Source organism: Accipiter gentilis, chromosome 1 (assembly GCF_929443795.1).
Source record: "Accipiter gentilis chromosome 1, bAccGen1.1, whole genome shotgun sequence".
NCBI lineage: Eukaryota > Metazoa > Chordata > Aves > Accipitriformes > Accipitridae > Astur > Astur gentilis.
In genome coordinates, this window is record NC_064880.1 from 52233476 (window position 1) to 52247436 (window position 13961).

The window sequence follows — 13961 nt, forward strand, 5'->3', positions numbered from 1 at the left end:
GCCAAAGAGCTCACAAATCTATGGGACAGAAATAGATTCGAGATACAGCAGAATCTGCAAGTGAGAATCAATATACAAACAATGTGTGTCCAGCACACTCAAAATGTTTTTCTTAAAATTCTAAAGGACAACAAACGGCAAATGACTGAGGGATCTCTGAAATCAAAGAAGTCTTGTCTTCTGCCTGTGTGAATCCTTCCAGAAACACAAGACAGTGTTCTTAAATGCTAGAAGACAGCACTCAATCTGGTGTCGGAGGTCAGCCTCTGAGGAGGAGTAATTCACGGAAGAAGATGGTGATGTCAGCTCCAAACATGAGATGGAAAGGATCCAGGAAACTTGTTAGTTCTGCAACCATTCACGAACAAATATTTAACTTGGGAATTAGCAAGGAGACCAACTTGGAACTGGCAAGGGAACTCTGTAGAGAAGCAAAGCAGGAATTATATAAGAAATGCAGGTCAGAGTCTGCAAGGAACAGGTCCTGTTCTGCTCGTTCCTCCAGCTGTTCCACCCAGACCGAGGCATTTGCATCAGTCAGGCATCTGTATTTTGCATCAACTTTAGTGAGACTGGAAGCATCCACGCTACCGTACGTGGTGGCTGGGGTGCCTTGAAAATGGAGAACTCCTGCCTGGTGGGGAAAAAAATAACTTCAATGAAATTACTGTTCCTTGGAATAGAAAAGTAACCCTTTTTTGAACCTGCCATGGTCTGATACTCTTTTCACATCAGTCTAAGGCTGGAAGAACCGGTTTTATACGTCCACTAATTTTCACCTTCTGCTCCTGGAACTTTTTATGCCCAAACAAGCAAGGCTGAAAAGCCCTCCTGTGAGCCGATAATGGCCAATACACAAGTTCATAAAACCACAGCTCCAGCTTCTTTCAGACAATGAAAACTTTAGCTACCAGAGCCTCATTTCTCTCTCATGCAATATTTTCATGGCTGTCTCACTAATGTTTTTCTGGACTTCCTGCACCAACAACTATACATCTCTTTATATACAACTATCTATCTCTTCAGATACCTAGGTATTTATGAAATATTTCCCCCTTCTCTGCAGTTCAAAGTGAAATATCCCCCCAGCAGCAGCAAGAGCAGTTCTAGGCTCTGACATTTGAGAGCCCGCAAGCACGTGTACGTGGCTGGCCCAAGATGCAGAGCAGGAACCATCACGGGTGGTTTGGAGAGAACGAGCTTAAGTAAATGCAGTATAATTCAGAGGATGGAGAGAGAGATTTGAGCCCTGATTTAAAGAGCTGAAAAACAGAACAGGAAGGAACCGCACTGGTGTGGGAAGCTGGAGCATACGGTCTGGGAAGTCCAGAACTGCTGCTGCTGCCACTTCAGCCATAAAACCTGGGAACTCACAATATGCCACTGATCCCTCTGACTTTCCCTACAAATGTTCTCATCTAGTATTCACTGCCATTTACTTCCTTTTTGCTATTCTTTATTCAGTGCATTTTTGTTTGTTCTACTGCCAATTATTTTCATATTTTTCTTAAGTGGGTTACTCCTTCACCAAAATGTTTGATGTCTGTGGAGCCACAGGTTTTTGATATCCCAGATGATACTTCCAGATAATTCCCAGTTTCCAACAGTATTCCCCACATTAAGCTACATTCCCAAATGCATTCTGTAACTCCATGCATCAGTACAACTTCAGAAGATTATTCGTATTGATGTGGTGTATATATACATGTGCAAGCACATGGGTGCATGTGCACATACATTTGTGTGCATAAACCATAGAGAAATAACTGGAGCCGTGTCCTGTTTACAGAAGGTAAGTGCAACCAGATTGCGATTAGTACATAAGGATACATAAGGAAGTGCTCTGTTTTAGAGTGACAAAGAAGCATTCTTCTTTGTCCCTCAGAATTAGATTAGTCTATGTGGTAACACAAGCTTTCTGTGTTAAGAAGAAAACATTTATATTTTTAGATGACTGGCCTTCAATAGTTCGTTATCTACATGCAACAATTTTCTAACCAGAAAAATCTTTTCCGTTATAAAAAACCATATTCATGCAGGCCTCTAAGAAGACTGGCCCAGAATTCACTCAACAGTGAACACCAATCTTAAATTTGAGGAGATAAGAGGACCTGGTAACAAGTTCTATTATGCTCAGGAGAAAACTGAATATAAAACTCATGTCTTAGCAATTTAAGTGAAAGTGTTGCCCTTCTGCATGGCTGAAAGCTTCACACTGTGCTGAGAATAAACTTGCAGACAGCAATGACAGCTGTGGGAATGATGCCACATATTAAAATGTTTAAACTTTCCTCACAGATGACAACAGGAGTAGTCACCCAACAGAGCATCGTTCTGCTCAGGTACAGGTCAACTGAGACAAGGAGCAACACTTTGGGGAAGATATAACTTGAAAAGAAAAATAAAGCCAAAATAAGTTTTTAAAGATAACCCTTTAAAATACGGAAGAATGCTTAAAAACATAGATTAAAACTAAGAAATTATTAAATTCCACATTAAGCTAATTCATTTAATCCATAAGCAGACATATATCTTGCCAGAGAAAACTGGAAAGCTTCAAACTGATCTCAAGAAATTATGAAAAACTGCAAAAGTAGGTAAATAAATAGACATCTCCTGCCCCCATCATTGATAAAAGGCAAATATCTACACTGTGCCATGTCCGTTTGCACTAAAAAAAAAGTTAGCATATAGAATACGTAACAATCTTTTCACTAATTCACTTAAAATCATGCAAAAGATACTGCATTTTGACAGCCCCTGGGATTCCTTCTCACCATCAAATCTGGAAATTGTAGGTTTTTAATAAGATTAGAGACAGACAAAGGCAAGAAGCCATAGTTTGGAATTCCTGATTTGCACATCACTAGTTGTACCTAAGTATTAGGAGTCTCAATTAGGCACAAAATCGGAAAACGCACCGAGAATGCACACATTCTAGAACACACGCACCTATGGCCTGTTGTAGGAGAAAATTATTTGTCAAAACCTGAGTCTTTGCAGACAATCACCAAAAAGAGCATGAAAAGCCAAACTGCAGCCCATCAGAACAGCAGTTCTCTGTGGCTGTAGACTGAAGCACTGCGATGGCTTTTACTACAGCTTTCTGTGGCCATCGAGTCCAACGGTTGTATAAGCAGCGTCGGGTTAAATGACGTGACTCTGGGAGCGCCTTCCCTGCTTTCCTGGCCCCGTGATACGGCCAGCTGAAAGACTTCTGCAGGATCCCATTCTTCTCCATGAAAAGCAACACAGGAACAAAAGATGCTGTCTTATCCCAGATCGCGTTTTAGCCCCCTCTGCCTATATTGCCTTAGCCAAGAGTAGAAAGATGTTTGCATATGAAGCAAGGCATTAATTTTCTCAGCCTGGTACGGAGCCAGCATTTGCAGCCCTTCTAGGCCTGAAGGCTGCTCCAGAGGCTAATTTACAAAACGAGGATAAACATCCCGAGCTTTACAGAACAACACAAAGTGCACATTTGACAACGCGTTGTGTGCATTTGTTTACTTTTCGCTGCAAAACCTGCCATGATGTAAGCTTCCCTGGCACTTTCCCTTCCTGTGCCTCCCCTTAACTCGGGGCAGGAGAATGGTGGGTGAAGGAATGGCTGGAATGTGTTTGTTGTAGCACAGTTTTCTGCTCTGCAATCACTTGCCGCTTCCTGTCAGACTGCAGGGAAAAAACAGGCTGCTTTTAATATCCCCCGTTCAAAATGTAGCTAACGCTCCATTTTCTTAGGATAAAAGAAGGTTTTATTAATGGAAATTATGCAAATAAAAATATTCTTAACTCATTTTTTCCATTAATTTGCTCCTTTTTAGACCGGGACTCAAGCATGTAGGTCTCCGTATCTTATCCATTATCTATTCTTATGTACGTATTTTGCAGAACAAAGACATTGAAATTGTGAATCCAGTTCTCCAATCTAGGTGCTTCATACTGTCACAGCCACATAAAGAGGCACTGAAGCTAGCAGAACAAGATTCACAAGGAATAACCTCAGGACGAGGGAGTTTCCCAGCTGTCACAGAGCCAATGGAGTAACTCTGCAAAGTTTCTCCCTGAGCCCTTGTAACCAGGGCAAAAAGTCCTCAAAGATACTTCTGCTGCAACCAGCTGCAAGAATAAACCCTCCTGGCCTTCACAACTCAGCATCAACCTTCCTGCACGAGATCCAGCAGCTCATGGCCTCTTCAGCCTTCCTGAATAGGTTGCAACAAGCAGAACAAATCCAGCGTGGGTTCTTTTGGTACCACCCAAAATCCTCACGTAAAATACGTGTGTTTCAAAGTTGGGATTGTTGCTCCTCAAAAGGAAGGAGCATGTTTAAAAAAAAAAAAAAAAAAAGCTCTGGTCTGCTACAATTAATACAAGATTTTTCATAGCAGTAGTAGTTAAATCTTTATATCTAGTGTAATATCAGAGCAGCTGCCCTCAGCTGTTTAGCTTTAAAACCCAGTTTCTTATTGCAAGCTTTACAGTTGCTTCATATACAGCATTTTCATCTGTTAGATGACATCTGAAATTCGTTACTGGTTTACAAGACTCCAGTATGCATTTTTAGACATATTCCTTAAATGTCATTTACAGAGGTTAGTGCCTTTGAATATCTAAAAGCAACTGCAGCTGTATCTACCTAAAAAAAGAAAACGAGTTCCATTTATATTGTATTCACGATGCCAGAACTAAAAGCATCTATGGATTCCAAATTATTGAAGTATGTATCTATTTTTGCTTCCACTATAATTGTGAGGAAAATAACCACCAAAAAATAGTAACATATTTCATAACAAGCAGTACAGTTTTAAAACCCCATGCTATTTCTTGTTGATATTTCATCCGGATTTTTCAAAACATGAAGACATGAATCTGTAGATTTTTATTCTGGCATGTTTATACCATAAATTAAAAGTCACAAGACTGACTTACAAAGCACTACCCTCAAATATTCATACCTCAGATTGCTCTTCTCTGATAAGTACTCAAAGGGGAGAGGGGGTGAGGCTTAGCACATGTCTCTATCCCTGCTGGAAACTTCCCCTCAGAGAATTTTCACTAGATCACAAGAAAGGAAGGGAGAAATCCACTATTACATTATTTTGACCATTCCCATACTGGCTTTTTCCTACAGTACAGTCCCCAGTTTTTGGTGTGGTTTTATTATAAATTGAAGATTAAAAAAAATGAACTGTCACCAGTTCTCGAACACTGGCATCCCCCACCGTGTTTTTACATATGGTCTCTGTGCAGCTCCGTGCCATTACTGCTAGCTAAGATCCTCTGCGCTGTTTACAATCGTGAAATATTTGCAACTAGAAGGCAAATCTGCACAAATTATAGAGAAAAGTCAGCCACAGAAAGGTGTTAAATAATGGCACTTTTAAGCTACAACAGCAACACAAGACACTTTCACAAGAACATTTTTGAAAGCAATAATACAGAGTGTTAGTTAAACAAAGATGTTGGCACCAAAGGGACTGCAAAATTATTCAAAATGAGTGTTCGTGAAGCTGATGTATGGAGTGCACTTAGTAGTAAGTTTTGGTTTTTTTAAAAGTTCGGTATCTCTAAGCTACAAGTTAATAAGAAGCTGAGCTCATGCAGATATCAGTACACTAGACCCAAACGTCTACCGCACACGTGCCCCAAACTCCCACTGACTCCAGTGCGTTCCACACGGCATCAGGCCTGTGATTGTTGGCGGTTAAGAGTTTATGATGAAATTGGAGAGCCAACCCCAAATATCCCACCACTGCAAATCACATCAGGCCATTGCTCAACTAATCATGGAAACGTATTTCTTCCTCGTACTGACTGAATTCATTAAATCACATCAACAGAGCAGCTACAATAACATTTTGCCTTTATAATTTGAGACTTCTGCAAGATTCTGTATCAAAAAGAAAATAGCTGTAAACTGAGCTTTACGTGTTTATTTTGCAGAATACATCAGTTTTTCATTGTGAAACTTCTTTTAATGGCCAATATTTCCATCTCTGGAAGCTTCCCTGTCTAAGCATGCTTAATTGCTCCCTGTACAAAATAAGTCTCTCCTTTTCCTTCCAGGGATTTCTACTTTACCCACTTATCTTAAAGGCACACAACGTAATCAGGCATAAAGCAAAGAACCAAACGTTACTGTCCTGACACCATACTTCTATTTCTAACGTTGCTAAACATAGCACACCATATTTATTTGCAGAAGACTACTCAATACAGACAAAGTTCACACTAGTAGAAATAGAGAGCTCCAGAGAAGTGGCCTTCAGATCTCGGAATGGCAAAGCGCTACAGGTGATCGTCAACTAGAAAGACTGGCTTCTCAGCAGCAGCTTTTCTTTAAAACAGTAACAACATTCAACACGCCAGAAGTGGAAACTGGGTCTTCTCCTCTACCACCAGAGCAGCCCAAACCCAAGAACAACAACCAAGAATAATTAACAATTAATAATTCTCTCTGCATGAACTACTGCTGGAGCTATGAAGGAGGCAGCCCTTTGTGAAAATGCTGGAGGACAAAAAGAGCACACCAAATACTAAAGATGTGACAAGGTAAACAATATACTTTTATAGCTCCCCTGTACATTAAAGGATATGAATATTAGAACAAATGATATGAAGAAAGGAAAAAAATCTTAGTGCACTGGGGAGTAGCCCTGCCAGGCAAGGACTTGCAGGAGGGGGCACGCTGGTTAGTAGAAGTCACATTTCACGCTCCTTTCACAAGATGCTTAAAGATCACTGCAAGTAGCAGCAGACTTTTTGATTCTAAGCTATTTAGTGAGAAAATTATTTTCATGTGGGTTAATACAGATGTTGTTGTGAAGGCAGCGAGGAAGAGAGACGTTCAGCACTGAACCACTGGCTGCTTTTCAGTCCAAGCAGATCAGTCATCAGAGGCAGCCGTCCCCATCCAGTGGTACTGTCTCTCCTAGAAAGGGGGTTAGGTGGATGAGTTCTCATTGCATCTGTGTGCCTCCACATCTCCGATTGAAGATTAGCTGGGAACCTCCCCAAAAAAAGCAAGAAAGACTTTAGGGTTGTTGGTGGGCATTAAACCCCCACATACTAACCTTTTCCAACACCAGGTGACTGCGGGAAATGAAGTATGCGAGCCACTAACGCTATGTGAAAAACGCATGGTATACTGAAGTGATGTTTTCTTTAAAATTTGCTAAGAAAACGTTTTTCGTAAACGATACATCAGTAATGCAATGCCATGAAAGCCTTGGGATAAATTCTTTACAACCTGGAAGTAATGTAGGAAAATGTTTTGAGTTAAAAAAAAATAATCTATAGAGTCTCATATGAAATATGAGCAGCAACTAGTTTCTTAAGTGGGAAACATTTGTTTATTCAAGCAACAAGAAAAACAACATGTTAAATACTAATAATTATATGACAGCCAAAAGAATTTAAAATTAATGGTGGCCATCTCTGCTAGAATAGGATCACTAAATGCAGAGCCCTCTGACATGAGCTTCCTCTCATTCTCCGTTCATGATCTACTCTAGTGTTGCCTGGATTAGGCCAGTTGTCAACAAAAGCAGGTTTACTCGTCCTCTGCATTCTGCCAGACAAAAATTAAAGTAATCTCAAACACAAAACTCTAATTAAAATGTTACCCTGTTGGGAAGATACAGGTTGCATCTAATTCAGAGTGAAAACAAAATAACTCTAATGACTCTAGGGCCACTATTTGAGATTTAGATCAGCATTCATCTCATTTACCCTTGATAGAATCTCATCAGTTGGTCCAGAATATCAGATTTCCTGGTTTTTTCTATGTTCTATAATGGCCTAGTAGGGATTTTATTGCTTGTATTTTAAGGTTAAATTCAGCAATATTTAATATTTTTTTATTCATTTTTGCCATTACTTGTATTTTGAAAGAGGTCATTTATAGCCAGATGAAAAAAAAAAAAAATTAAAATCCTCTGCATTGATAAAATATATAAGTAAGCATCTTTTAAAGCATCTATCTATTAATGTATTGTCAATTTATTTTAATGCAGTTGAGGAAAGATTGTGCAGGTAACTGAGATTGGAATCTCACCGTAAGGTTTAGAAAAAAAAAAAAATCTAATTCATCTACCACATTACAGAAGTGCTTGAATATCTCCAGAAAATTGGGTATTCACATATATCAGTGAACTACTGTTGCCAATAATCATACCTATACACAGAATAAAAGAAAAAAAACCCTCTGCCTAACTTTTAGGGCAAGCAAAACTTCCAGTGTCCTTAGCATCATATTTCCAAATTTTGTATTTTCCTAAGTTACACAATAACTGTGTGGACTTAATGCCTTTATAGGTTTCCTACTGCTATGTCAGCATTCAACTGGTTAAGCTTTGACTCTGAGTTCTCGCCATCCTTAAAACAAAACAAATACTGCTTGCAAAACAGCAGGCTTTTCACATCTACAGGTAAGTAAATATCAATACTGAACCAATAAGCAGAAGAGCTCATAAACAATTTAGCTCCTTCCCTTTGTCTTCAAAACTAATTTTCTGGAGGACAGGAAGAAACTAGCACAATGTACGTGTGTATAGGTGTGCTTCCTAGTATGCAATAACATTTTTGCTGTTCGAGAAGTACATCCCAAGGATGGACCTTTATTCTCCAGTACTGGCAGTTGCCACTGTTGGCACTGGGTATTACTCGGAGAAAGCCTCACTGCATCTAGCCCAGCTGTTTACACCCTGTGCATTTATAGACAGAAAATAAATTTTTCCCAGGATCATATCTGATTTCGACATTCAAGTATTTTTCTCATGCTAGTACATGTCCAGTAAAGTGTTGAAATTTAATTCTAAACGCAGTACAAAATCCAACTCCCACGTACAGATTATTTGTAACAACCATTCTTTCACTTGGCCTACACAGAAACCTACAAACTCAAAATTCAGGTGTTGAGGGAAGGTGACTGGCAGAAGACTGAAACATAAGCATTTAAAACGGGCCTTATGCATTGCTAAACCCAAAATCTTTAAGACCCTGTAAACATCCAGCAAAAGTATACAGTGATACAGAGAAAAGGAATCAGAATATTAACAGGAAATGCAGAACCTGCACGTTAACTAGTTTGCCTTGACATTAGATGTGGCTCTAACTATGGGATGTATGGCGCATATTTCTATTATACCTCATTGAGGAAATTTGTGGGTTCCATTGACCACTCTCATTAGCTACTGAATGAAGAGTAAGCTTTCTAATTGGAGGTTAATTCTGAGATGAGACAGAGGCTACAGTAAAGTCCTGTGCTCTTTGTGAATTTTACTGCAGATAGGGATGGGAAGGAAGGAAAAGAGGAAAGGAACAGGAGAATAAGGAATTCACAGCCTACCTAACATTTCTAATACCTTGTGTTCAAATGCAGAGTCAGAGCTGCTCTGTTTCTTTGTGAGTGATACAGAAATCACTCAGAGCAAAATATTTGGTAAGAGATCACAGCTAAGAGCTCACACCAACTTACTGCGGGCTTTACCTAGCGGGCCTTGAAAACCTCCCAGGCACTGCACAACACTTCTGGGCAACCTATTCCCCAGCTTGACTACCTAATGAGGAAAAAGGATTTTTAAAAATATCCATTACACCTTTAGCCAAGTTTGGCTTGGCTTTTGTAAATAAACAGAAGAACTAAATCATTTTATGCTATATTAGTTAATAGACAGATCCCTGAATATACAAGAACACCACCTACGGAAGCATACAGCATATGTAACTTGCTGTAGAAAGAAGATGCATTACCATCCTCCACAGTAACAAAGTAGATAAGGGCTATAAATACTTACATTTTGGTAACGTATTTGGGTTTTTGCTTTTTGTAATTCAGAAGGTGGTAGAATCTAAACAAGTATGGTACAACTCAGGAAGCCGATGCATACATAACGTGACTGAATTTTACTACAAAATCATGCAGACATGTTCACATATCTCCACGCTCACAAGCCTGCACAGATTTTTGCATATACCTAGTGTCGTCCATGACCCCAGAAATGCTAGTATACATTTTAGCACTATAAACCAAACTGCAAAGCATTCTCTTGCTGACTGCTGAAAATCCAGCTTCCTGGCCGGTCACAAACATCTTTTAATTGATGTTAAGACCACACACAAACACATACACTAATCTCTTCTATAAAGACAACAACCAAGAAAGGCAGTATTCTATGAAAGACAAAAGATACAAATTTCTGCATTTGACATTTAAAGAGGATACTAATAAGCTACCAGGAACTGTAAGCCAGATAAATATATAGGCTTTTATTTTTCTCTTGGAACTTCAACTCCTATCCAAAACAGGTGGCAGCTTTCCACTCTGCAGCTGATCAGCTCTTATTCACAGCTAAGTGCACATGTAAGCAGTTACTCAAAGATTCAGCTTTCCATGTAATTCTCTTTACACCATCCTTTAGGACAGCTAATGTTCTTTATGTACCTGCACTTGCTGGTACTGCACACTCCCTAAAACCTTATTCCTTCCTTTTTTTTTCCTGGGTTTCTTTTTTTTTTTTGCATTTTAATACAGTTTCTCACACATTTGTAAGGCTAAGATCAACCAGGCCCCATACTCTGAGAGAAGATTGCTCTACAAAACATTTATTTTTGCTATATATGTATTTAATAAACAATGAGGAAAAGGAGAAAAACTGGTAGTTTTTAGGGCAACTATTATTGACAATGCTGTACGTAGTGACCATATTCCACAATGCGTAGCTCTTATAGCATCATTATACCAACCTAGCACGAAAGTACTAAAGGGTGTTTTCTTCCATAAATCCAATTAGTATTAATTGGAGCTACATCCACATTTTGAAAGAGAAACACACACTAAGAAGTGACTTATCATAGTAGGATTACTCACCTATATCAACTATCAAAATGTAAGAACGGTTATAAATACAAGTCAATCAGTTCCACACTGAGATCATTATTCAGGCAAAACCACTATTGAACTCCCTGTGCACTCAAAGCTTCATGATGAGAGCCATTAAAAGTTGCTCTTGCCCTTGAAATGATCTCTTTATATAAAAACTTTTTTCAGTGATCATCACATTCTCTTACCATTTCTCTAATCAGCACATGCTGCTGGAAAACTAATTTGGGGAAAAATACATATATACACACACACACACACGTTAAAATACACCTGCTCACTATATATAGATATACTTAACATTTCAAAGTAAATGATACAGCAACATACAAGAATCTCTTCGTGTATTTCATATCCTGTTTGCTAATAAATCACTTATTCAGACACTTTATTCATGACAAACAGTAGGGGAAAGAAAATTAATCCGATTTATTTTAGGAAATTTTAAAAAAAGTACGTAACAACGGGTCTGGAATGGCTCCCTGTCTTTCAAGAAGGATGCATTTCAGTCGTTGTTAAAAAAACATATCAATACAGCTTGAAACAGCCAACTGTGCTTTGTGGCAGAGTGTCTGGTAGGAAATAACATTCAATCTTTATTTTTCTAAGTTGATAGTTATTAGAACACTATTCGTAGGGCAGGTAAATGTTCAACCAAGCTACTACAACATTGGCTACTTTACTTTTAAAAGTGATAAGACAACACAGAATGAAAAAAAAACCAACAAAAATACCTATGTTGATATTCCTTCTTAAAACTGAGATTCAGAAACTAGACTTTAAGCGATGTTAAAAAGTAAAGGAAGATCATAGCTGAGAGTAGATCATAACATCAGTTAATAGTGATTAGCTTATTGTAGGGTGTTGCATCCATATGAGCCACAGAACGAAATAAGGTCACGATACCATCACTGAAAATAAACTATTCATCCTGAAAAAATATACTTATATTCTGTATATATGTATGTGTATATATACATGCACATATGTATACATAGATTATATAGTACAGATATATAAAGACATGACAAAGATGGAGAACAGAAAAACTTTGCATAAACCATAGAGTAAGAATAGAAAGCCTATGAAGAAAACCTTGAACAATCATTTCAAACTTCAATCTATTTGTGGGTAATTCCCAAGCAGAACAGAAAGATAAAGTTGGCAAATACTGATTCTTTATGAATTACTGGCTCGTCCTTCACAGAGGTAATCTGAAAAGACCGTAAACATAAGCACTAAGTGAAGTGTGTCATCCCAAGATTACCAGGTAGTGGAATTGTAAGGGCAATAACTAGATTTTCACACCTGTTTTGAAGCCCACATCCAAAGGTTACATGATAACGATGAAGCTCTATAAAACTCTTCCTTCTATGTGGTGCCACAAACAGAAGAGATTCAAAGAATGGGCTTCTGGAAAGAAGCATAACAGCATTTTTCTTTCTCAAGAGAAAGAGCACAACTGTAACTAAAAACCGATTGCATAAGCCTTCAATTTTTTCAAAGCACAGAACTCCTTCCAAAGCTATTTGTCCAGTAGTAGAATCAGTAATTATTTCTAGCAGAGAAATAACTATTCAACCAGAGATACTGTTTAAGGGGGGTAGGAAGAAAGAGAGACATTTTTTCTTTGAACTAAAACGTGAACTTAAACAGAGAACATGTAGGGCATGCTTCAAATCCAGAACAGATTTTATAGCAGAGTTAAATTAAAAATTCTTGAAGTTTTATAATGAAAATGCTGACAGACCCAAAAATATAGCGACACTAGTGGGTGTCACTATAATAAAGTGGCATTTAAGGGGTTGGGCGGCGGGGGGGGGGGGGGGGGGGGGAGGACATTGCTAGACTTTGGTTTCTGCAAAGGTCACATTTGAATAAAACTCTGTATCAGTAAACCTCATTAAAAGTATATCTTTGCCAGAAAGGCCCTTTTTTTTTTTTAACCTAACTTGCATACTTTTAAAGAACAAATTATTGTCTATATCAAACCTTTTCTCATGTATCATTATTGATAGAAGTCCTCTTAAAGGTAAAAGGAGAACGAAGGATTTCACTCTCGAGCTGAATTCCCTGCTGACGGAGCACTGGGGCTGTGACACAGCAGCAAGGGAAACACTCTTGGCTCTTTCCCAAGCTTCTTTTCTCTTTGATTATATCCCCATGGGGTGCTTAGGAAGCTTAAATACTACACAGGATTTTAAAGCAAAAGAAGGGAGTGCAAGAGGTTCAACAACAAAAATTCACAATTAGCTTTGCAGAAAAAGAAACCAGACTTCAGGTCAAACCTACCTTTCATTGTATTTTAACTTGCTTGCTCTGGCTAGATCAGGCAAACCTTAGCTGTGGCACAAAGACACTGCGAAACAGCTTTTACTCTCTTATTTATTATCAGCTGAAATTCAGAATGAGCACAATGTGGTAAATTTAGAAATATTCCCAGGTTAGAATCTCATCCAAGGCTTAAGGAATTCTTACTGCTTTGCTTCCTTTACACCAGTATTTGTTAATATATAGCTTCATGGAAGTTACTAAAACTTTGTTTTAAACATATGAACAACTGACAGTACTGCCTACAATTCAGTTTGATTAGTGTTCTCAGCTGTAAAATTCAGCAAAACATTGAAGGCACACACAGGCGTTAGGATCCCAAGTTCCATTTCCTAAGAGGGTTTCAACACTTAGCTGAACCACAAAGAGATTTAACTGTGGTGATACGGGACTGCTAAAATGAACATCTATTTTAGGATGCCTTACTCCAGGGATGAAATCCACAGCCCTGCATTACAGTCATCAGCTCCCTCACCATCTAAAGAAGGAGAGAAACATCAGGGAATGGATGCCTAGGAGCTGGTGTGCTGAACAGGGAGCCTCACAGGGCTCATACAGGGCTTTGGAGGACTTAAAAAAACCCAAACCAAACCAACCCCCCCCCCCCCCCCCCCCCCTCCAAACTCCACCATATAAAACTACTACACAAATTCTGGTCAGACTCTTTGGTTTTCTCTTCCTAGGAATTTAATATCTAATACCAGTTTAGTAAAAAACTAACACTGGCCATTACTGCTGATGAACT